Raw genomic sequence first — 24,391 nt, 5'->3', positions numbered from 1 at the left:
AATAAGGCAAATACAAAAACAAAAAAAATGTATTTCAATAGAAGAAAATTTAAAAATAAGTAAATAGTGAAAATAACCGGAAACGTCACAAAACTTCAGCAAAATAAAATACTAAAAATTGAAATTAAATGCAGAACAAGAAAATATGTTTATTTATATGACACCTAACTCAATTAAATCTATAAGCTAAAACCATTAGACACAATCTAAAACAACAAGTTTCTTTTGAACTTCCTTTCTTAGTCTCCTCTTGAAGCCAACTCTGCCACTAGTTGAAATAAGATTTTCTGGAAGTCTATTCCAGTAAGTAACTGCCCTGTACATTACTGTTCTTTTTAGTGCATCGGTTTTAGGTTTGGGCAGGGTGAAATGACCTCTCGTGGCATGTCTAGTATGATAGCTGTGGCTATCACTAGCAAGAAGCAACAGTTAAAGAAACAGATAATTTGGTGTATGACATGTGTAAATATTTTTAAAAAATCATATCAGTGTCAGTAATGTCAGTGTGTTGGTGAGTTGAATGTTTGGTCCACATTGAGAAATATCATACATCACATTCCCTGATCTTGACTTGGATGATTGATCTCCTCACGTCTTTATTTGGTGCCGCCATGAGCTTGACTTTTCTGCTTTTGATTGATTGAAACATCTCAACACTTACTGGATGGATTGCTGGAAAATGGGGTTCGAACACTCACGTCCTCCACAGGATGGAGTGCAGCAAGTGTGTGTGAACCCTCTGAGATTCCTCCAGCACATTTGCTGAATAATTGTTCCCATCATTGTCCGCTGCACTTTTATCTGACTGCCTCTGTCGAGGTTCCAAGCAGCCAGAGCCGACAATGAAAAGTGACATGAAAACACTGCGGACCAGTGATCGGTCGGGGGGGAGAATCGTCAGCATGTGCCAGCGTCACCGACACTTTTGCAGCTGGCCAGAACAATTGCACATGCCAGCGCCATTTGTTGTTCTCAGAGGGCAGATGTCATTTGAAATCTGTGTGCATGATCTGCATATTGTTTTCATAAACATAGAGAACAGATTTATACCTTTTTGTGTGTGTGCAGCAGATGGTGTTTAGGTTTATGCTGAATAGATGCTCAACATTTATCCCTGCAGTCATAAGTCACAAGCTTCTACAATGTAATGACCATTCTATGCACACACACACACACACACACACACACACACACACACACACACACACACACACACACACACACACACACACACACTGAAGAAGCTGAAGTTCTGTGTCCCGTCTTTGTTTCATTGTGAGTTGGTTCATGAAAAGATAAATTTCTCCAGACTGCAAGTAGGACGGAGTCAAATTGGACAATGCAATGGAAATACAGTGTTAGAGTATGAAAATGTCCCGTATTATATCGCTATATTAATGCTTATTTCAGAATTTACTCTTTTTTTCATTCATATTGGTCCTCAGTCAGACTCCAACAGATCTATACAAGATGTAGTACGTGTATTTGAATGAGCCGGAAAGATTTTCTTTTTCTTGTGCTTTTTTTACGTCCTTTTCTACTCACCGATAATTTAGTACAAATTCTGCTTAACATATCATACTGGATTTGAGCTGAATTAACATCTGAGCCACCAAAGGCAGGCTACTGAAATGTACAGAATTTCAATGGCTACATTTCAGTGGTTACGAGTGCCTTTTAAAGTTTTGTAGAGTTCATCCTCATATATATACACCTTCCAGTGTGTGCTCAGGATTCAGATAAAGACTGCCAGCAGAATTTGATATTTTTTATGATCCAATACTCCGTGCAAAGTAACTCCATCCCTTCACCCCTTTAGTGTAGATTAAATAAAATCTGAAAAATTTCAATTAGTGATTAAAGAGGGGAAAGAAACATTATATTCGTGCTGCTACACCAAAGCATTTTGCAGACTTCAGAGAGGTTTTCATCTCGTTTGAGTTCTTTATACACTGGGTCAGCACCATATCTTCCCACTTCGCTTAAAGTTAAATTAAAATTCTGTATCTACTGTTGGATTCGACTAATTGTTCTTCCTAGTATCCATCTTATTACTGTCCCATGAAAAGATTAATAGAATTAGCGCAGTGATCATTCATCTCAATATTGTTGCCCATTTCATGCTGGTTGATCTATTGATTTTTCCCAGCTTTGTGGAAGTGAGTAGCTAGTTGGAGGTCAAGCTGTGGCTGCAGACTGCGGCGCTGCTGGGAAGTGTTCTCTAACACGCCAGACGAGCTTTGGCTCTGAGGCAACACCTGTACAAACGGCACCTTTGGGGGTACGCGAGGGGAGTGGATGTTCACTGGACTGAACTCTCCTCCCCGCTGCTAAAGCTACTAAACAGAGCCCTGTCTTCAGGATAGAAATGGGGTCCCCAGACCAGGACAGGGTTGGAAGAAACCACTCAGTATTTCAGGATTTATTGCTGGTGCTGACTTCAGCTCTTTCCTCCCCCTCCTTTTTTTTTTTCTCTGTAGCCAACATAAGACCTCCCTTTTACACATGTGCCTCTCTCTCTCTCTCTCTCTCTCCCTAATTGCTATGAGGAAGTTTCTTTTTTTAAACCTTTAGTATACATTTTGTGTTATGTATCTTCAGGTGGGTGGTACTGTAACTGTTTGCTTAAGAAGTTTACTCACACCTCCAGTCATTAGACTCTGGATAATTGCAGTGTATGTTTGTTGAGGGGAGATTATCTTCTGCAGACTCTGTCAGGGCTCGCTCTTATTAAATGAACTTGTTAAGAGAAAACCAAAATAAGAGCTCCAGTGAGGGGACAGGGCTTATATTCACTGCCCGGCTGCTTTAAGCAGTGAGGTCTTCAAGCCTCATTGTAAGACTAATGGCTGTTCAGTGATGTTTTGGCTCCTTTTGGCCCCCTTGTGCCCCCTCTCCCCCCCCCCCCCCCTCAGACCCCCACGTGTTGGCTGCTGGGAGGAAGGAGCGGGGCATGACTGCTCATACAGTAAGGCCCCAGACCTCCCATTGTGCACAAGCCAGACAAGGTTGCCGGTCATGCAGCATGATGAGTGACAGGCAAGAGGGCTGACTTGCCTACCCTAACCCCCCCCCCACCCCCCACCCCCCAGCCCGCCAGGCCATCCTCTAACCCCAGCTTCCACCCCCCAATGTGATGGATAAGCCTCAGCCCGTGATGCTTTCATAACAAGTCAGTGACAGTCAGCATCATGCAGTCTGACTCCTATTGCCTTGCAGAATGCGCCATAAGGGAAGGCTAATGTGTCTGCCTGTCTCTGCCTTCCTCACCCACACTGAGTGAGTCACAAAACAGTGCAACCCTCACTGGGGGGAAATAGGTTTAAAGCAGCTATAGGACACTATGTCTCAAAGATGACTCATTTTAAATTTAAGCAGGACAGTTTTCTGAGAATCAAGTGCTGCATCATTTGTCAAAACAAGGATCGTATTTCAGATAGATAACTTTAGAGTTATGAAACATCACAGACTTAAAAAAAAAACAGTTCAATATTCTCAATTTCTTTTTCGTTTTTGCTCCTTTCTTTTTTTTTTTTTTTTTTTTTTTGACTTTTTGACTTTTTGAAAATTTTATTTATAAGATTTTTCAAGTATAAAACACATACAAAACAGCAGAGACAAAACATAATGAAAAAAAAAAAAAAAAAAAAACAGATCAGGACCAAACAAAACAAAAACAAAACAAAACAAACTGCCTGCAGGGATATAGTCACGTAATGTTTTTGCTCCTTTCTGAGGTGAAAGTGTCTCCAGTGTTTCCGAGTGAGTCTACCTTGGCTTATTCTGCCATAATTCCATCCTGCTGGTACTTGTTTGAAACCTGGCATCAGCCCGGTCTGCCTGGCCTATCGGCAGCCCTCTGCTTACATAACAGTCTCCCATCCATCCTGTAATTACTGCCTTTTTGGGGCATAGTGTAGTGTCTGTTCCTTCACTGCCGGGGATGGGAGGGCTCTGGACAGTGACGACATTTTTCGGAGTGTGCAAGTGCCTCTGAGACGGTGCCGACATGAGGCACAGACATCAGAGGCTATTCCGTTTAATTGGCAAACATGTCGTGTGATAACCTGGGAACAGCACGGGCCTAATTGAGTCCTCCTGTGCCATCCTCCTCTTACTACCTGACATGGAACCCAGGGCATTACATTTCCCCTTGGTTTAAAGGCCGCAGTTAATTAGGCCCGAATGAGGGAATCATTACCGCTGGAAAAACCACATGCCAGTGGATTTCAGATAAAATTAGCCACAATTTGCTTTTGCTACTTCAGCATATGAGATAAAAACCACACAATGGAGTAGGGGAAACGGTTGGATCATTACTGGCACATTTGTATTGTGGATTTTCAGATATATCATAGCCAAATGGAATGATTAATCAAGACTGAGTTAATCACCCAGAATGATTTTTTTTAAATGTTATTAATTTATTTATTTATCTTAGCTAGGATTCACAGCCTTCTCCTTTTTTTTTTTTTTTCCATCCGTGCTAATGGTTTAAAATGTGGTACCTCAATAAAACAGTGCAACCACACAGGAGCAACTTAGTTTTTTTGTCTCCCCGCCAATACCCAACAACCTCCTCACTCCGCTGCCATTAACAGTATACACCGCCCCCATACACGGCGCTCCACATGCCTTCCCATTGCCGTCCAAAGCTTTCTGTGGCTCCACACTCAGAGGGAGGGTACTTATACGGGTCCCAGCCCCATCCTCCAAAACGAGAGACAGTCATTTTAATTGAAGACTCAATAGGTGAGCCATTTAACAAAAGTGGAAATGGCATTCAGCTATGTATGCGCTTTCGCTGAGGCAAAAGGAGCTATCATCATTTCAGTGTTCAAGCTGTTTTAAAACAGCATTTAGCCCGCTGTCTCTCCAGGCCATGAGAGCAAAATGACACAGATTTCTTCTTTCTACTCTGTACTTTGTATGAATTTTTCCCCTCCTAATATTTTTTTATGGCTATTTCGCTTATTTTCCCACCCGTCCTTCAGCACCTCTCCCTGATCGAGGTGGAGAGATACAAGCAGCTCCAGAAGGTTATTGTCACAAAAAAACTCCCCCAGGCCTTCTGGGTCTTGGCCCCATTTTTCCTGCATGTGTGTTAAGGGGTTGCTGTAATGATTTTTCCAGGACAGGATTAAATTTAAATGTGTGTATAGTGTATATATACATATATATGTGCGCACTTTTTATGGTAGAAAGAAAAAAATGCAGGTGGAAAAAATATATCGGCAACATGATGTCATTTCTTAACAAGTCTCCAGGTTCGTGGTGTGGCTTTGTTTGTTTGATAAACTCCTTGGAAGCCTTATCTCTGTGGCAAGTCCTGTGGCTGTTTATCGCCTCTGTGACGTGTACAGGACTGTGGAAGTACGTGCTCTCTGCTGTCAGTATGTGTGGGTGACGGCGAGTTCACTAAAGACCCCTCAGGGTATGAGGGATGTTCTCGAAAAAGAAAAACAATTGGAGAAAGAATTTCCCCCTTGACAGCTCACCCACAGCGGATTCTAGATGTACTTCTCGATGGTAGCTTGGGGAAAATATCCCATCTCACTGTCTGAACCGCAAAGATGCGAGGACCAGATTAGCGTATTACCAAAACAGCTTCCCTTTTCAGCTCTTCTCTCTCCTCCTCCTGTCAGAGCTGTCTGCAGAGAACCGGGAAGAACATGAGACATTAACCTCCATGTGTTTGTTCACAAGGCCCCACAGGCCAACTGGGAGGATGAACATAGAAACATCTCTAAAGCTGGTGAAGCGGAACAATCAGAATGTGTCATTGGGAAAGAAAAAAAAAGACACGAAGTATGAGCCGCCGCTCTCTTCTGTTTCTTTCACATCTGAATTTTAATTGAATATGCTGTTTCTGCAATGAGTCACATTCTTTTCACTCACTGACCTTCTGACGTACAGCCAGCCAGCTACACGATGAGTCACAGCGCACATTAGCTACGACGATTACTTAATGCGGAGGCGACATTGTTTTGGTTTGTGCCCTTTTATTTTTCTAAGTTTTTTCATTTGGTTCCAGTGCTGTGATGAAAAGAGGAACCGGGGTCATATAGAGGCTCTTTGTTGTTTCCAGTAAATAGTTTTTTAACATTAATCCACTTCGATTGTGATTTACTCAGTTGCGAGTTAAAATTCTTACTTAAAGCACACTTAAATCAATGTAGACGACAATAATGAGCACTGTTGCAGCATGTAGCACCCTCCGTTCCTCGATGTTTGATGTAAGCAGTGTGCGTGGAAGCTCAAGTACTTATAAGAAAGTGGTGGTTAGATCTAATGGTTAAATAAAACCCTATCAAGCTTGATCGTGTCCCAGCTGGTTTCCTAACCAGTGGCCTGTTTTTCAAAGCTCTTCATCTGTGAATGTGTTTACTGTTTCATTCATTGACTGCATGTCCCTTTAAAGTGATTTGCAAGACATGTGAATCAAAGACTAGAAAAGAAAAATGCAAAAATCTTCGCAGTGCTGCTTTTTCTTCCACTCATGTTGGGCTGAGAGCAACTGGGATGCTACATTAAGCTCTTTAGGATCATAGTCTGGATGAAATACTCTTTTATTTTCTGTAGTTTTTTTTTTTTCAGCTCTGCAGCCATTGGGGATGATCATAGATCTTAAAACTCAAATTGAAGGGCTTTTTTACATTTTTTAGCTTCTACCTCACAGTAAGCACTCTCCAAGCACAAGAGGATCACTCAGTGGTATAACTGTAAGGTGAATGGCCTTGACAATATAAGCATGCACTGATTGGCTGAATGAATGAATGCAGCATAGGCAACTGTAATTTCAGAAAGTGCTTTTGTTAACATGGTAATACGCTGGTCTTGTAAACAGCAGCTCTTTAAAGGTACATTTATTGAATAAAATTACATTTTCTGTGTTTGAGAGTATATATTTTGGTGAAAGGTGAATATAAACTCACAAACGCTGACATAATATAATCCTGACACTTTGTTTAAGGCCTTCTCGCTGTGATCTACTGTTAGATGTGTTGTTAAATCAGAGGTGTTTTTCTAACATGTGCCCGGTTTTCCATAAGGAGGAAAGTAGTAAGAAGACGTATCCAGCTAGCAAGGAAAAAGGTTTGGACAAAGACAATGAATGAATCTGTTAGTTAATACTGTGGGTGTTATATGTTTTAGTTTAGTTTAGTTTATTTTCGGTCATGACATAAAAAAAATAAATAAAAAACCAAGAGTAAAACTGACAACAAGAAAACGTTCAATTGTTCAAAGATAACATAACAAAAAAGTTTCCAGTATACAAATAAACAAATAACATCTAGACCGAAAAAGGGGTAGGCTGAAGCAAAGCTTATTATTTGCCTACCCTCAAAAAGATTAATTAAATTAATAAAATAAAAGCAAAAAGTAAGAGAAAGACTGCCCGTAAAACAAATTGCCTCTGTAGGGATAACAAACATTCCTCAAAAAATAAAAGATTTTTAAAATAAAGGTGCAGTCTACATGTTACCTTCATCCTTAAAAAATCAAAGCAAATCACCAATTAAATAAATAAATACCCAAATCAACATCAAGCCACTCATTAATTTAATATAAGGAAATCATCCTTCTTTTCAATGTTTTTTTAAATAAAGTTAAAGTTCTACATAATTTCAAATCTATATCTAATTTATTCCATACATCCACATATATGTTTAAAGGACCTAAAAGCCACGCTCTCTGTGGACTTTAATTTTGACAGTGTCGTTGTCACATCGCTGTCAGGGATGGTTTCTGACATCGCCTTTCTAATGAACGCCTACCATCTGTGCAGTCGGTGCAGTTCTTTATCTGTTTTGTTATACCAATATCTTTTTTAAGCACTAAAGATGCCTCTGCCTGCAGGAAACAATAGCAGAGCGAAACACAATCGCACTGATTTAAATAAACCCAAGAGTGTGAGGATGGGACCAACAAAGGGATACGCTGCTCACGTGCTTTTTACATTTTGGAAAGTGATTGGAACTGTTGTGAGCTGCAACTTGAACAATTGTAACAGTTAAACAATAAAATCATTACAGGACTCAAAGTGGACAGCTGGATTTAAATAAGTTGCTCTTTTAATTGGCAGCTGACATTTATGGTAAGTGAGTAGTAAATTAAGTCATGTGCTGCTTGTCAATGACAGCAGAAAGCTTGATTTTCTTATCGTAGCCTCTTAGGCTGGCTTGGACATTATTTTTGTTTATCTAAATTCCTAGCTTTTGGGCTTCCTAAAGCCAGCTACAAACTACAACATAATCAGGGCCACTTTGATCCCAAGTCTCCTCTTCCAGTAGTCCCAGCTACAGTCCTGATTGTCTTGATCATTTTGAAGATTATCTTATCAGATCATCCTGTGGTGTGAAGGATGTTAAGAGTGATAGAATCTGCTTGGAAAAACAGTTGAACCTCACTGATCTCAAATCATAAGATCAGACATCTTTATTTTTTGCAAAGCCTTGAAAATAAACACTTGCATGCTCTGTGGACTGTTAAATGTGAAATGTTATGATACCCAATCAGAAAGTGAGCCAAGAGAAGAATTACCAGTGAAAAATGTATTTAATCAAGCAGTGTCAAGGAGAATAATATCTCCTTTTCTGAAAAAGCACCAGAATTTTAATTAATTTTGCTCGCCTCCAACACTTGCTTCAATGCAGACCATGAAACTAGACCTTGCAAAACTATTTTCTAAAAAGCTATTTACAAAACTAGTGTATAACATCATCTCTGGATTATGAGCCTGAGTTTCAAGTTGTAGAATAAATATTTCACAACAATCTGGGAACTTACACAACTTACATGACTGTAACCAACAAGCAACACTGTTTGGTTTTTGACCCTAATTATGTCATGAGAATGGGATCATGGGAATTATTTTCCTCTTCAATACAAAGAATAAGCCCGGTTCTTCTGGATCCACTTTTGATTGCGACGGGTCAGATCCAATGGCCGCAGAAGAAATTGTATCTTAACGCCACTGGCATGCAGGCATACAACCAATCAGAGAAACAAAGCATGTGCCAGCAGCAATCTGGTTGTTAAAAATATTAAAAAAAGGACATTTATTGTAGTTATTTCCTTTCGCCCATTGTCCACCATCTTTGTCTTTGCTGAAGTTGTGTTTTAGTGAGACTTTTCGCCCAATTTTCCATGTTTACAGTATTTTCTCTGGTTGTTTTTTAATGAATTGAATCTTTTAGTGTGTAATGTCCTGGCAGGGTCATACTCCCGGAGTTCCAACGCAATAGGAAGAAAACTGTTGAATCTGTTTTATTGATGTATTTACTTAGTCTTGCCTCAACATGCTGTCATATTTAGTTTTTAATGTTAAGATTTTAAATCTTTAAGGATAGGACAGATTTTTATCAGTAGAAACATCCACACTTTAAAGGTATGCTCTGACACACACACCAGTGTGTCTGTTGCTCTGTATGAGTGCGTGTGCGTGTGCGTGCGCATGTGGCTGAGCCGCTATGGGCACTATGCGTTCACTTAACTGGAAAAGAATCTGATTTCTGAGAGCCTGATCTTACAGTCATAGCCGGTCAAGCCGAAAATCAGACAATCCCAGTCACCAGCTGAGCAATCGGTCCTTCTCTATTGATGGTGTCCTTTGCTTTAATCACTGGTTCTCCATCAGTTTAGCTTCAGAGTAAACCTTGATCAGGTCACAATCTACAAATAAACATTACCTTTTGCTTATAAGTAGATTAAAACCATAGACCTTGTAAGAAGAATACAGTCTTAAAGAGAGTGGCTTATCAGTTTTAGCTGCAGCTTTAATAGCAGAAAGTAAATAAGAGAAATCAGGGCTTTAATGCAACTACTCTCCACACTAAAAGCTTCTATATTAGTATTACACCGTGTCATAACTGCATGTGAGCGTCCGACTATCGCGTCGCACTGCGTGACATCGGACGCTCTCTCTCCACACTGAAAGCGTTATGGGCCCCCACGTTATTTTGATTGACAGCTGAAACTCGCCTTTTACTCACCGCACGACCCGCTCCTAAAGTGGCAGCACCTCGCAACGCGCTGATTGGCTGGAATCCGCGCAGGTCAGCGAAGTCGACGGACGAAGCGAGCGCGATTCCCATTGGTCAGTCTCTCGCTAAGCCAGTGTTTCTCAATCCTGGTCCTTGTGGGCCCCTGTCCTGCATGTTTTAGATGTTTCCCTGCACCAACACACCTGATTCTAATTAATGGTCCTCATTAGCTTATCACCAAGGTCTGCACAACTCTGTTGATGACACAAGTACTTGTATCACGGCGTGTTGAAGCAGGATAGCATCTAAAACATGCAGGACAGGGGCCCACGAGGACCAGGATTGAGAAACACTGCGCTAAGCAGAGACTGGTTATCACATTAACGTAAATGAAAAAGACACAAGCTTTAGATAATAAGTTTAGATAATAAGTTGTGAAACTTCCATCTCCCTGACGATCTCCCTCCAGCAGCTGCCACTTTATTGAGGTTTTCGTAGTGAAATGAGGAGGTATCATAGAGATAACTTCATCGTTCCTCATCCATGACTGTTTCCTACAGCACTTTAAACCGGCTTTCAATGCAAGCGACAGGAAGAAAATAGAAGCAGGGTGTCCGACAAATGTTCAGCTCAAGCTGCGCGGCGCTGCGTCGCTCGCGGCCAGTTAGGACAGTCCAATAGAAAATAAAGCAATGGAATTGATTTTGTCGCTGACGCTCGCTCCCATCGCATGCAGTTATGACACGGTGTAAATTAAATATCAGGGCTGTCAAAGTTAACACTTTAATGCAAATTCTTTTTTTTAAACGATAAATTAACGTACGCATGTTTCAGGAAATATGGACCTCGGTCCAACCTGTAGTTTGTAGAAACAAAAAGAAACTAACAGACTTTAAAATGCAATACATGAAGCATCGGTTACATGTGACATTGGTTTTCAGATGAGTAGTTTTGAAGCCTCCTTTTTAAAATACAAAATAAAAAGGAGAATATATACTTTTTCCTGTTATAGCACACTGCCATATTGCTCTGGAAGCTGACAGAAACTTCTCCGTCAAGCGACCCACGTAGGAGGAGCTTAGAAATGACCGCTGGAATTAGCCGATGCTGGGTCAGTATAAATGCCCGTTACGAAGTCATGATGGATAGCTATTGGCTGAACCAACTGTCAATCAAAAGGCTACACCTTAGATTATAGATAAATAAATATATTTCTTTTTAGATAAATCCATCTTATGTGGGTCAAAAAAGTGCTTAAAAACAGGGGATGTTTAATTGGACATTGTTCTCCGTCAGAATTACTGAGATCAACTTCAGATGGTGCTTATTGGACCAAAGTTTGCCCTCCGTAGACTTTTAGGATGCGTTTTTGACATATAATGATACAACAACAACAATTTGTTTAAAGCAAGGTGAACTGTCCTGCTCCTGTATTATAGCAATTTGAAAAATATCATTTTCATATAATCAGAGCATTTAAAAAAATATTGTGCAATTAATTGCAACTTAACTTAATATCTTTCAAATTATCTTGATGAAAAAGTTGAATTGATTGACAGCTCTGATACTCACACGCACACATTATTTTGTCAAAGTTGAACCCGTGAATATTCTCATCATAGACTGACGGTCCACAACTTACTTCAGACAACTAACCTGATGCAAAGTTTATTTCTTCCATTTACTTGAAAAATGTCCTCTTAAAGTGAGGTGTATTTCATTAGTTGATAATGTAACTTTTCATTTATAACAGGAATTATAATCACAAATAGCAAACAAATAATATCAGATTCTTTTTTTTTTTTTTTTAAAAGGTGTCACAGTCAAAAATTTTGGAAATGACTTTATTCAGTAAACCGTCAGCCTTTTTCAGCGTATATAAAGAGAGAGTTGATTCAGTGCAGAAGAATGGTCTCTCTGACACTCCTCTGTTTTTCCTGGCTGTCCGTTTGCGGGTCATGGTACTTTGGGAGCCAGCATGGCTCCACCAGAGGAGTCCGACTAACCACTGTAATTGTGCCGTGCTTAAGCCGCCTTCCCCAGCCCGGGACTGAACCATGAAATATTTGAAAATGCCGGGGTTAAAAGAGGGGGGTCGTTGGCAGTGCAACATGAAATGTGAGACCATAGAGCATCTTTAACAAGCGGGCCAGTCGGGCAGCCAGAGCACATGGTGAAGCCCGCTGAAGGAGAATAATTACGGATGTAAGAAGAGATATTGCACTGGGAGCAGATCAATAGTGCCTACGATCCACTGGCATTCAGATCAGTATATTTCTGTCACAGTGGGAGAGAATACAGGATATCAGCTTGTTGCTAGAGAGACTTGCAGAAGTTTAAACGCTGGCGTGTTTCCCAGATACCCTTACAATCCCGAGGCCTGTCCTGCTCCCAAATTCTGCTGCTTGCTGTTTGGCTGGATGCTCTTCTCCCATCCCCAATCCTCTTATCCACACAGAGTTGGCGGGAGGACTGGCCTTTGTCTACTCATAATTGTATTCCCACAGTCCAGACTATACAGTCATGTTTTCCAGTGTTGTTTAGAGGGCTCCCCTATTCTCCTCATGGTTAGAAAATTCCGGGTAAGAGGAGCACAAAGACATAATCAGCAATTAAAATCTGCTCACCCATAATACCAAATAAATGTTTGTGCCACAGATTGATGACAGTATATATCAATCTTCCCATGGTTCTTATTTCAACTAATTGAAGTGATGTTTTTCCTTAATCTATTGAGGTTATAATAGGCTAAGTATTTCCTTTTTAAAAATCATGTTATTGCGTAGCCTCCTTGTTGAAACGCTCCCTGCCCTCCAAGCAAAATTTATTTTCTGCCAAATGGCCGTCTAAACAGATAGCACTCTGAATATCAACTCATTTTTTATATGGTCAATTTGTCAACCCAAGGCTCGTATGTCCCTTGTGCGCACAAATGGTTTGAATTATTTTGAGGGCTTCATTTTTTTTTTTTTCCATTCTGGGTTTTTCATCGACGAAGGCATGCAAGTCCCTCCAGAGCAGATCTTTGTTTCTCATTAGGAGGTAAATAGAGCAGGCTTAGTGCTCGCATGTTTATTATACAAAGGAGGGCATGGTCACCATTTTCAAGGGGGGGGGTTGCTTTCTTGACCTTTCTCTGCAGCAGCTTCAGTCAAACTGTAAGTGGGATTTTGTGACAAACTATTCAACAAAACCAATTTCTTTCAACAATGGGGAAGATTATGATTCATTATCATCACAATTTACAAGTCAGTATTTGCAGTAAAACAAAACTATATTTAAAAAAATTGCATTACTGTATGTAATCATGCAAAAACCAGAGGAAACCATAACACCAATCAATAAGTAGAATTTAAATCTTGTAGGCATCTAAAACAAGAGCTTTGTTGATCACATAAACCACAATTCCAAGTTGAAAATAGCTAAAAGGCTTAAAAAAAAACTACTAAAACCAAACCAAACCACATCCTTTAAAAACAAACAAACATGTAGGCATGTTTTCCAATTTGGTTCAGTTTCTCCATAACCAAACATTTGTCAGATTCTTACATGCTTTCGCTATGAATACTTCATGAAAAAGCACGAAACACCTTTTCATTTCCACCTACAAGCAAAGCAAGGCACAAAGGGAAAACACAAATGCATACAAATCTCTCTTGAAATCAATTTTTTATGCCTTTTATAATATCATGTTTATGCAGGATCTTTTCACTTATTAACCAAAAAGTTTTCAAGGTCTTCAGCCACAAGATTATAACTAGGGCTTCCAGGCAACTACAGCTCTGAATGCTAAAGAATGCCTAACTTATTGTCACATTCAAACTTATTATTTATTTTGCTTTAATTGTTAGTTGAATTAATGCATCATCCCTGAAAATGTGCCTCAAAGAGCTGGAGTCAGGAGTGAGTTTCAGCTGCTTTCATTTGTTTGAATAAAAACCAGCAATTCCCTGTCTGTTGAATTTTTTTTAAATCTCATTAATTGGACCTTGATAAAACTTACTGAATGAATAAACCTTAATGGTGCCAAAGTGGGAAAGTTTTATCACACCGAAGTTGTAGATGTGTTGGATGCTTTTATTTTCCTCAGTAAAGTGAGTAACCAAGATAGTTGCAAGATGGTATCAAACAGTTTATATTGAAAAAGTACAGGGTTTTGAAGAAGTACAGTAAACGCCATGTGCACAATTTTCTTGATGGGCATCCTGGAACAGAACTGTCAAAATCTAATGTACACCCACCAATTTGTTAGGTACTGAACAGTTGTACCTAGTAAAGTATACAATATTCACGAGGGCATATGATGGAAATGAAATAAAATGCTTTGCTTGAGCGTATTTTCTGCACCAAATCAAAAATGACAACATAACATAATCCTTGCAATTTCTGAAAAGATGTCTTTCTTCCTTTTAGTTTGCTCCATTTTCGAATGTGAAATGCCTCAATCCACCCCCTAAAACTGGCGTGAACAAAGCTGTAAAGGCATCTCTAAAAATGATACTTTTGTGTCCTATTTCCGTTTCAGACTGAAAATTATAAAACTAGTTGCTGAGATAGGTCAGTTCTCGGTGGTTAAGATGAATATTATTTCTCTACCATGCTAGAAGAACCTTGCTATTCTGCACTTTCATGACAAAATAACTGCAGTAATTCAAGAGTGCGCACATCATGTTTAAGGCATCAGCAAAAGTTATCTTGCCCTTCGTGGATTGCTAAGGTGCATATAGCATCTATCAAGGCAACCACCACCACAGATGTTGGCTTGTTGCAAAATGCTGTAAAAACACCCCAGCAGTCGAGATTGTACAAACAGTGCAAATAAGTATTCGCGAGAGAACGTGCATGCACAAACACACACAAGCAACCGTCCCGGAAAAAGAAAACAAAGATTATGAGATCTTGAAATATGAAACAGGCAAAAAAAAAAAAAGAGGCTAGATGCTCTCATAAGAACACCAATGCGCTAAACTGTTACACATTTGTGTATTGTGGTTTAAAATGCCATATACTGGTGTTTAAAAATATTGTAGGCTGGAATTTTAACACATGGGAGCCAAGCACAACAGTCATATAATACAGCAGAAAAGAAATAAACCAAACAAAGGATGAACATGCCACAAAGAGGAATACAAAAAAGATGTTTGAAATTATAGAAAGCTGAGAATTAGACGGAAAACATCTGGAATAAAGCACCAACAGTCAGAGTGAAATTTCAGGGAGGCTGATGTTCAGAACAAAGAAATCTGAGTAAAAAGAGAGGAAACAAGAGTGAGATGCTAGAAGTAGTTAAAAGCTGCAGTATGTATTCTGCTCACTGAGTAAACCAGTTCATATAGCATTAATCCTGCATCCACTTCCTTGAGAGATAGCCAGTTTCTGCTAGTCTAACGTAGTGCCCTGACCCCTTGTTAGAGTCCAGAGGTGAGATGTGTGATACAGGCTTTCAGTGCTGATAAGGCTTTAGGCTGATAACTAATTTCCCCCAGTACAGAGCTGCTGCTGCTGCTGCCGCTGCCACGGCTTCCTTTAGCCCCAAAGGAGCCTTTGAATGGACACCAGGTCTTTCCTGCTGCATCTGGGGTTACATCTTCTGCACCAAAGGCGCTTATGCAAACCCTGGTTTCCGATGCTGAGATTGCTATCAGCAAAGATATTTATGTACTGCACGTGTTTCCGATTGTTTAACCTTTGGACCTCTTTTGGGGGTGCTGCTGCTGTCCCTGGGGACCTGACACGGAGATCTCTGTCCTGCCCTTGTAAACAGTCTGAGATAGATCAAATCAGAGGTTTGTTATGTAGGTGTATTATGGACTGGAAAGAAAGGGCATTGTTGAAAATAAGTGACATGAAAGCTTAGTTACTTCTAAGTTTGGCCAAATCCCCACCGATATAGCTGTTGTCATTTCTTTCGCTTTGAAAAAATGTCTCAATTCAGAGACCACCTTCATCATTTTGGACATCGCAGCTAATAAAGTGAATTTAGAGCCACAAATGCTGAGATATATGCACTCCCAAATTATGTACTAAAACATCTTTTATATTGCCAGATATTTGCAATCAGTTGGCATCTCAATTCCCCAAATGCACGAGGAAGGAGGCATCAATAATCCAAGATCTGATCCAATAACAACTGGGGCTGAGATTTACAGAACCTAAATTGCATAAACTCAGGGTAATCACAGCTTCTGTTATTTAGAATATTTGTTGCTTTTTAAACATTTTACCCTGGAATCAACAAAGTAAAAGGCACATGGAGATCAAAAGTCAAGGGTCAATGATGTCAGGAGTGAGGTAAATTGGAGCTACAGCACTTTCTGATTGATTTTGAGGAATAGCTGTAAATTTCTTGCTCAGCACTGCCTGGAGGTAGGGCTGTTTTTTTTCTGCTGCTTTCAATGCTACTGTGCACAGCTGCCTTGCAAATCCTATGATTGTCCACTGGGATTTAGGTATGGCCTTTCTAGCAGGCCAAACAATAATCTTGACATTATTTCAAGATAGATCTGGCCAGTTTTGGGTGATGTTAACTACTTACATTATAGGATTACTGAGAAATTGCAGTGAAAAGCAGCTTTTATAGAATACTATTGGGTATGACTGCATATCAGGGTCAACATATTCACATTGACCACCTGTGAACCCGATATAACTCATCATAACTGCTCCAACCATCACAAATAGCAAACAAATAATATCAGCCCAAAGGATCTGATCCTCTGCAGTTTGATCAGCTGTGGCATTGTGCAGACATGTGAGGAATATTAGATTTTTCTGTCCTTTCACAGCCTGAGGCCACATCATTTTTAGAAGTTATCAAAGGGTTTCTAAACTGACTAAATGAAAGAGTACCGCACAGCTGGGTATGAAATTCTGATTGTTTTCTGTTGCAAGTCAGCAGGCATAATAGAAGAAATTAGCCTTAAATCTCTCTTCCCATTCCTACAGAAAAGAAGCAAGAAAAATGTCATTAAAATGTGAGGAGCTGTCTTCGTGATTTCTGCAGCTGCACAGCACCAAGAATGGCTTAACTTGCTTTAAACGCAGAGCTGTCAAAATTCTAAGACGATACTATATCAAAGTATGAAGCATCAAATTTCATTTTTCTTTTTCTTTTGTATTTAATACAGGTTCTTTTTAATGTTGATTGTCTAGTGATAGCATGTTTAGGGGGGATAAAAACTAATTTACATGTACATAAATACTAAAATTTAGCATTAGATATCAAAGTATGGGATCAACATCCCACTAATTCATATTAAACGTGACATTGCAGCTTACATTGCAGTGCAGCAAAATATTATCACAGCCTTTGGCAAAGACACTAATTTGATAAAATCTGATCATTGAAACTTTTTATACGCTACAGAAGGTAATGTTCTTTTTCAACAGTTTGACATCTGGTGAAGAGCGGACCTTGTTGTAAATACTTCCCTTTGAGACATTAGAAAAACACTGTTAAACACACAGTTTTGTGTAATATATTCAGCATTTTGACATAACTCTAGTACAGAATCTTGAATGGCTGTGAAAAGCAGATATAGATCCAGAGGGGGAAAAAAATCTTGCACATACCATACCTATATCTGAATGTACAATCACTTGTTTTTTAATACCTATGAGAGAGAAAAAAAAGAAAGACCAAGTGAAATACAATCAGCTGTTGTTGAGGAAATTCCCAAAGGCACTAAAAGCAACTCCTGCCTTTGGAGTGTGTTGTTCATTGCGTGTTTACCTGCATGTTTGTCCCGCGGCATGCTTGAGCAGGATTGCTGCATTCTCCCGGGAGCTTCAGAAGGGCTAGGCACAGGTGATTTATTCTTCCTAATCTCTTCTGCACAGTAGCAGGCGGCCACCTTCTTTCCACCCAGTGCGCTTCTATCAGCTTGCATGATCATATTAATAATCACCTGCTGTTTCTATCAGCCCACATATCGTTGGGGTGGCAGCTTCCTGTTAAGCAGCACCTGGGCTTCTGCTGGGGGTCAGTGTCCTGTTGTCCAGCAGGAGATTCGCTTTGTGACCTGAGGCAACGTAAACCACACTGACAGCCTTCTCTGACGACATCATCTTGATTAGTTATTTAATATCGTGGTCCCCACCCCCCGACTCTAATGTATTCTGTAGTATTCTGGTTGGAAACACTCGAGTTGAATGCCAGATGTCGTTTTGCTGGGCGTTTGGAAGCTGTCTGACTTACTCGTTGATGTTTTGTGTTTACATGCAGGGAATGAGGAAAATATGTCATTTGCCATTGTTACATATAACAGCAAGTTGTGATAATTGGCTGGCTTATTTGACAGGCCATGACGCTGTCATGCTTCGTTTGTTTTAAAGGGTTTCCACAGTGAGTCATTTGTCATTTCCAACTGATCATGTTTCTCCTTTTCAGTTTTCATAGTTTCAAAGGTACATTTTCAGCCGTAGAAGAATTAGTTCTCCCCTAAAGTAGTTCGGCAAGACTTTGATGTCTTTTTAATGCACTTTTATTGAAATGCACAGAAAGGAAGGAGGAAAATAGGTTTGTTGTGGCAAATAGCTTGTGAGGGTTATACCCGCTTCAGTGTTGTCACAGACTCACACAAGATTTCAAATACAATTCAGTTTCTGCCTCAACTCGGACTAACATGGTCAAACAAATGCTTATTTTCTGAATGGCCCGGGGGAGTTGTGCTTTTCAGCTTATCAGTGTTTATTAACCTTAGCACTGAGGTTTGGTCTTAGATTTAGATTATTTGGGAAACACTGAAATAGGATTTTTTTTTTTTGTTCTGACTCTCTCCTGCTGTGACAAATGCGTCTTGCATGGAAATAAGCCCTAAATGCTTGTTACTCTGGATATTTTACCTTGAGAACTAGTACTTTCTCCAGTTCCTCTGTTTTTAGTATTTTTTGTTGGCATATTCACTTTGAAAGGGAACACTCATTGCGGTCTAGCCCGCAGACATGTCCTCATGCCACTCAGTTTTCAGTCAACTTGAAATAGCATTGTTACATGACATGAAATGACAGAAAGTCATTTGGTGTATTGTGTTAGACTAAGCTCGACTATTGTTACTTTAGTTTAAGGCCCCGTTTACACATAGCTGGGTATTTACAAAAACGGATATTTCCCCCTCTACGTTTTGAAAAATTCCATTGTTTACACAAGATCGTTTTCAAAATCTCTTCGTTTACACGGACCCGCATGAATACGCTGTTAACGTCATGCCAGCCAATCAGAATCCTGGAAAAAACATCAACAAATGACACGTGTAACTTCCAGTAAAGGCTGATTTATGGTTCCGCGTTACACCAACGCAGAGCCTACGGCGTAGGGTACGCGGCGACGCACACCGTACGGCGCGCATCGCTGCGTACCCTACGCCGTAGGCTCTGCATCGATTTAACGCGGGACCATAATTCAGGCTTTACTTCCAAGACGGAACGAGAGTCTTTCGTTTGGAGTGACAGAGAAGTGGAGTTACTTTTAAGTGTGACTTTAGAATTTAAAACAGGTAAAATAAAAGAAAATATTGACGGTGGCCAAACTAATTGTAAACACAGGTCGCACAAATGATGCTGGTGACGTTTCTGTTGCATAATGTGACGTTCTGAAGCCTGAAATCTCCGTTTTCCTCCGTTTTCCTCCGTTTAGATGCAAACGTGAAAACTGAGTTTTTTAAAATCTCCACTTTGGCCGGAGTTTTCAGAAATTATCGTTTTTGGGACTTTGAGCTCCGTTTTCGTGTAAACGAATGGCTAAAACGCATGAAAACGCCTCAGTTTTTGCTCCGTGTAAACGGGGCCTAAGTCAGGCAATGTTAAGCCATGTTACAATACGCTACATTGGGCTAGGCTAGACGTTTTATCAGTCGGGTGAAAAATAAATAAATTAGGTCATTTATATGATATTTATATGATGATGAATGGTAAAAATGTCATTGTACAGCCTCCTTTTGAATTTGGGTGGTTGAATGGTTAGCATTCAAAAGGTCAGATGAGCAGCAAAAAAAAAAGAAATTGTAGAGAAGAGTGTCAAAAAGAGCAATGCAAAGAGTTTGTTAAACTATGTGCTGCAACAGTGAAGCCTCTTGAGATTTACTGAGTCCATATGTGTTCTGTGACGACTGTGACCTCAAACTGAAAAAGTGAAAGGCTGAGTAACACTAAACAATCCTAACTATGAGACCTTCAGCACCCGTCCTGCAGAATTGTGTTTTATGGGCAAATAGTGATAGTAATAATTTATAGGTTTGGATATGGGAATATGTATACATGCATGCTTCTAAACCAACTTTCATACAGTAAGTGTCAAAGAAACCAAAGTGCGAAGCTTTGCAAACTGCTTTTCCTTTTTCATACTGCTTGACAAAAAGTTGTAGACTTCCACCCCCCTGACTGGGCTCTGGATTATTAGTTTAAGCTCTCTAAAAATATCCCTTTGACTGTTTAAGCCTCTGACAGCAGCAACATCTCACATATTCAGATAGCTTTGTATTAACTGTGGCTGTAGAGGGCTCATACACTCGGCCTGCCTTGTTATCTTTCACCTTGTTTGCCCAAAAAGGAGTAAGGCGGAGATGTCACAGGCCCCGAAATCAGCAACAGATCTCTCTTTTGGAATCAGACTCGGCAGCAGATCATCAAAGGGGATCATGCAATCTCATAACAAATGAGATGCTTTTATGAGCGCGGGAGGATTTTGCCCAGATGTCAGTCGAAGCACTTGTCATTGTTGCAACAGCTGTAGAAGCACATGGGACTTCATTTGAAAACCGTCTACCACAACATACCAAAACAGCACATGCCAAATGAGAAACATTCTCAGCCTGAAACAAAAGATTTCAAAATATTCACACCATAAGCTCTTTAAGGAACAGTGACTTTTATTGCCTTTCTGATGTGTTTTATTAGCTTGCATGTGCTATCTAAGTAATTGCACATTTACAATCATTCAGTACTCATCATACCCATATATCAGGTTTAGCTACGCTTATATTCCAAATATTTACATTGTTGGCTTTCACAGCTACTCAGAAATTAATACATTCCTAAAACGGATTACAGTGCACACATGTGGCTCACAGGCGTTGCTTCAGTTATCTTTTCTTCTTACACCCACGATCTTCCGACAGGCTTTTTTCTCGTAACTGTTATAGTTGCTAACTAGAGGGAGACAGAGGAGGAAGTGGAGCTGTGTGCCACTCAACAGCACCGCCGTTACCCCTAGTTTTTCATTTACATGTCTCCTTTAAATGGTTTGATATGAAATATCACTGTTTTGACAGGGCAGCTTCCAAGCTGCTCTTTGCGAGAAGCTTCGCGCTTGTCAGTGATTGAACGTTCCTGAGCAGAAAAGTCAATATGTGGTCATAAATAAAGGAAAACAGATGTGAGACCTCGGCCCTCAATAGATTGAAATGGCAAAGGGAGGTAAAAGGAGAAGACTACTCTATCTTTAATGATAATAAAGCTGCTTCTTGACTACAACAACTAATTGACTGCACTTTGTGTGCGTGTGTGTGTGTGTGTGGGTGGGCAGGGCGGGGTAGAGTGATGAATTGACATATTGCTGGTGTTGCGAAGTTGATCCAAGGCAGAGAGTCATGAGGCAGCCCTCCAGGGACCGGTAACCTTATTGTTCCATGTCATCTCCTCCCATTCTGTTTGAGGACCAGGTTGTCAACCTCTCCCCAAGGTCGCGCAAACACCAGCGCTCCTTCTGGAGATAATTGGATTATTTAGAATCATAGCTTCAACTTATTGCCCCATCTGGGGTCAGAAGTGAATTTAGTGCACAAGGTTGTCTGTCATGATTTGCAGCATCATTTTGAACCAACAAGCAACAGCTTCTGTCATCGGTTAAAGGATCACAGCATGGCCTATTTAGTGGAAATCTAATACTGCACATCACAGCAACCCACTGTGTAGATAAAGCCTTCGCTGTTTGGTTACATTTCTGAAGTATTATCAAATTCAAGCACATGTTAGATGTCATTATATTTTGTGAAATTTGACCCAGAAACAGTGCTGCGGTTGATTTATATATTTTCTCAGCAAGTTTAAATATATGACGTCTACTTTTGTTTATGTACAAGTATATCTTTATATTCCACTTGCCTTTTCATCCACTGGCTTTCATACATATATTCACAATATCACAATTTGCAATACTTGACAGGTTACCAAAGCCCCTAAATAATTTATTATTTACAATTTCATTCACTAATTGGTTCTCTTCATTTTGAAATCTCATTCAGTCTTATCTGTTGAGTCAGTTAATGACTCTCTGTTTTTGAAGACTGGTTACACATCCCAGTAATATTTTTAGGAGTCTGCCTCTAGATTATATATATATATATATATATATATATATATATATATATATATATATATATATATATATATATATATATATATATATATATATATATATATATATATATATATATATATATATATATATATATCTACACTCACCCGCCACTTTATTAGGTACACCTCGCTAGTACCGGGTTGCACCCCCTTTTGCCTTCAGAACTGCCTTAATCCTTCGTGGCTTGGATTCAACAAGGTACTGGAAACATTCTTCAGAGAGTTTGGTACATATTGACATGATAGCAACACACAGTTGCTGCAGATTTGTCGGCTGCACATCCATGATGCAAATCTCCCGAGTCACCACTTCCCAAAGGTTCTCTACTGATTTGAGATGTGGTGACTGTGGAGGCCATTTGAGCATAATCGACTCATTGTCATATTCAAGAAACCAGTCTGAGATAATTCTCATGCTTTATGACATGGCACGTTATCCTGCTGGAAGTAGCCATCAGAAGAAGGTTACACTATGGTCAACAATACTCAGTTGGTACTAATGGGCCCAAAGTGTGCCAGGAAAATATCCCCCACACCATGACACCACCTCCACCAACCTAAACCGTTGATACAAGGCAGGATGGATCCATGCTCTCATGTTGTTGATGCCAAATTCTGACCCTACCATCCGAATGTCGCAGCAGAAATGGAGACTCATCAGACCAGGGAACGTTTTTCCATCTTCTGTTGTCCAGTTTTGGTGATCCTGTGTGAATTGTAGCCTCAGTTTCCTGTTCTCAGCTGAGAGGAGTGACCAGGTGTGGTCTTCTGCTGCTGTAGCCCCTTTGCCTCAAGGTTCGACCTGTTGTGCGTTCAGAGATTCTCTTCTGCATACTTCGGTTGTAACGATGGGCTATGTGAGTTACTGGTTATTTGATTTACTGTTGCCTTTCTATCAACTCGAACCAGTCTAGCCGTTCTCCTCTGACCTCTGGCATCAACAAGGCATTAAACACCCTCAGAACTGCCGCTCACTGGATATTTTCTCTGTTTCAGACCGTTCTCTGTAAACCCTAGAGATGGTTGTGGGTGAAAATCCCAGTAGATCAGCAGTTTCTGAAATACTCAGACCAACCCGTCTGGCACCAACAACCATGCCACGTTCAAAGTCACTTACATCACCTTTCTTCCCCATTCTGATGCTGGTTTGAACTGCAGCAGATCTTCTTGACCATGTCTACACGCCTACATGCATTGAGTTGCCATGTGATTGGCTGATTACAAATTTGCGTTAACGAGCAGTTGGACAGGTGTACCTAATAAAGTGGTCGGTGTATATATATATGTGTGTGTGTGTGTGTGTGTGTAAAATATATGTATGTATATATATATATATGTATGTATATATGTGTATATATATATATGCATATATATATATATATATATATATATATATATATATATATATATATATATATATATATATATATATATATATACACAGTGGGGAGAACAAGTATTTGATACACTGCCGATTTTGCAGGTTTTCCCACTTGAAAAGCATGTAGAAGTTGACAGGTGATCAAATACTTATGTCATGCAATAAAATGCAAATTAATTACTTAAAAATCATACAATGTGATTTTCTGGATTTTTTTTTTAGAATCCATCACTCACAGTTGAAGAGTACCTATGATAAAAATTACAGACTTCTACATGCTTTGCAAGTGGGAAAACCTGCAAAATCGGCAGTGTATCAAATACTTGTTCTCCCCACTGTATATATAATGTGTATGTGTATATGTATGTATATATATATATATATATATATATATATATATATATATATATATATATATATATATATATATATATATTGAATTTAAATTTCCGTGCATATCAATATACGCCAGAAACAATTACAAAATATGTTGAAATGTTAAAACTGTAAAACATGGGTTTTGACTGTTACATATGGTAACCGGGGGTAACCTGACCTGCCAGAGGGTCTGCTGCATGGAACCATCTGGCGAGTCTCGTGTAGAAATTGGGAAGGGGGGAGGGGGTCCTTTTTAAAAAAGCGCTTAACAGGTTATTAAATTAACCATCTT

At 39.7% G+C, this 24,391-nt stretch overlaps 1 protein-coding gene across 2 annotated transcripts in view; it reads left to right on the top strand.

Moving 5' to 3' along the window:
- The window catches only part of LOC133419190 (adenosine kinase-like), a 133,998-nt gene that overhangs the window by 92,380 nt on the left and 17,227 nt on the right, over positions 1 to 24,391 (top strand). The window lies entirely within an intron of this gene.

This window comes from Cololabis saira, chromosome 19 (genome assembly GCF_033807715.1).
Source record: "Cololabis saira isolate AMF1-May2022 chromosome 19, fColSai1.1, whole genome shotgun sequence".
Lineage (NCBI taxonomy): Eukaryota > Metazoa > Chordata > Actinopteri > Beloniformes > Belonidae > Cololabis > Cololabis saira.
The sequence above is the reverse complement of the archived record's forward strand: the minus strand, read 5'-3'. Positions and strand labels throughout refer to the sequence as shown.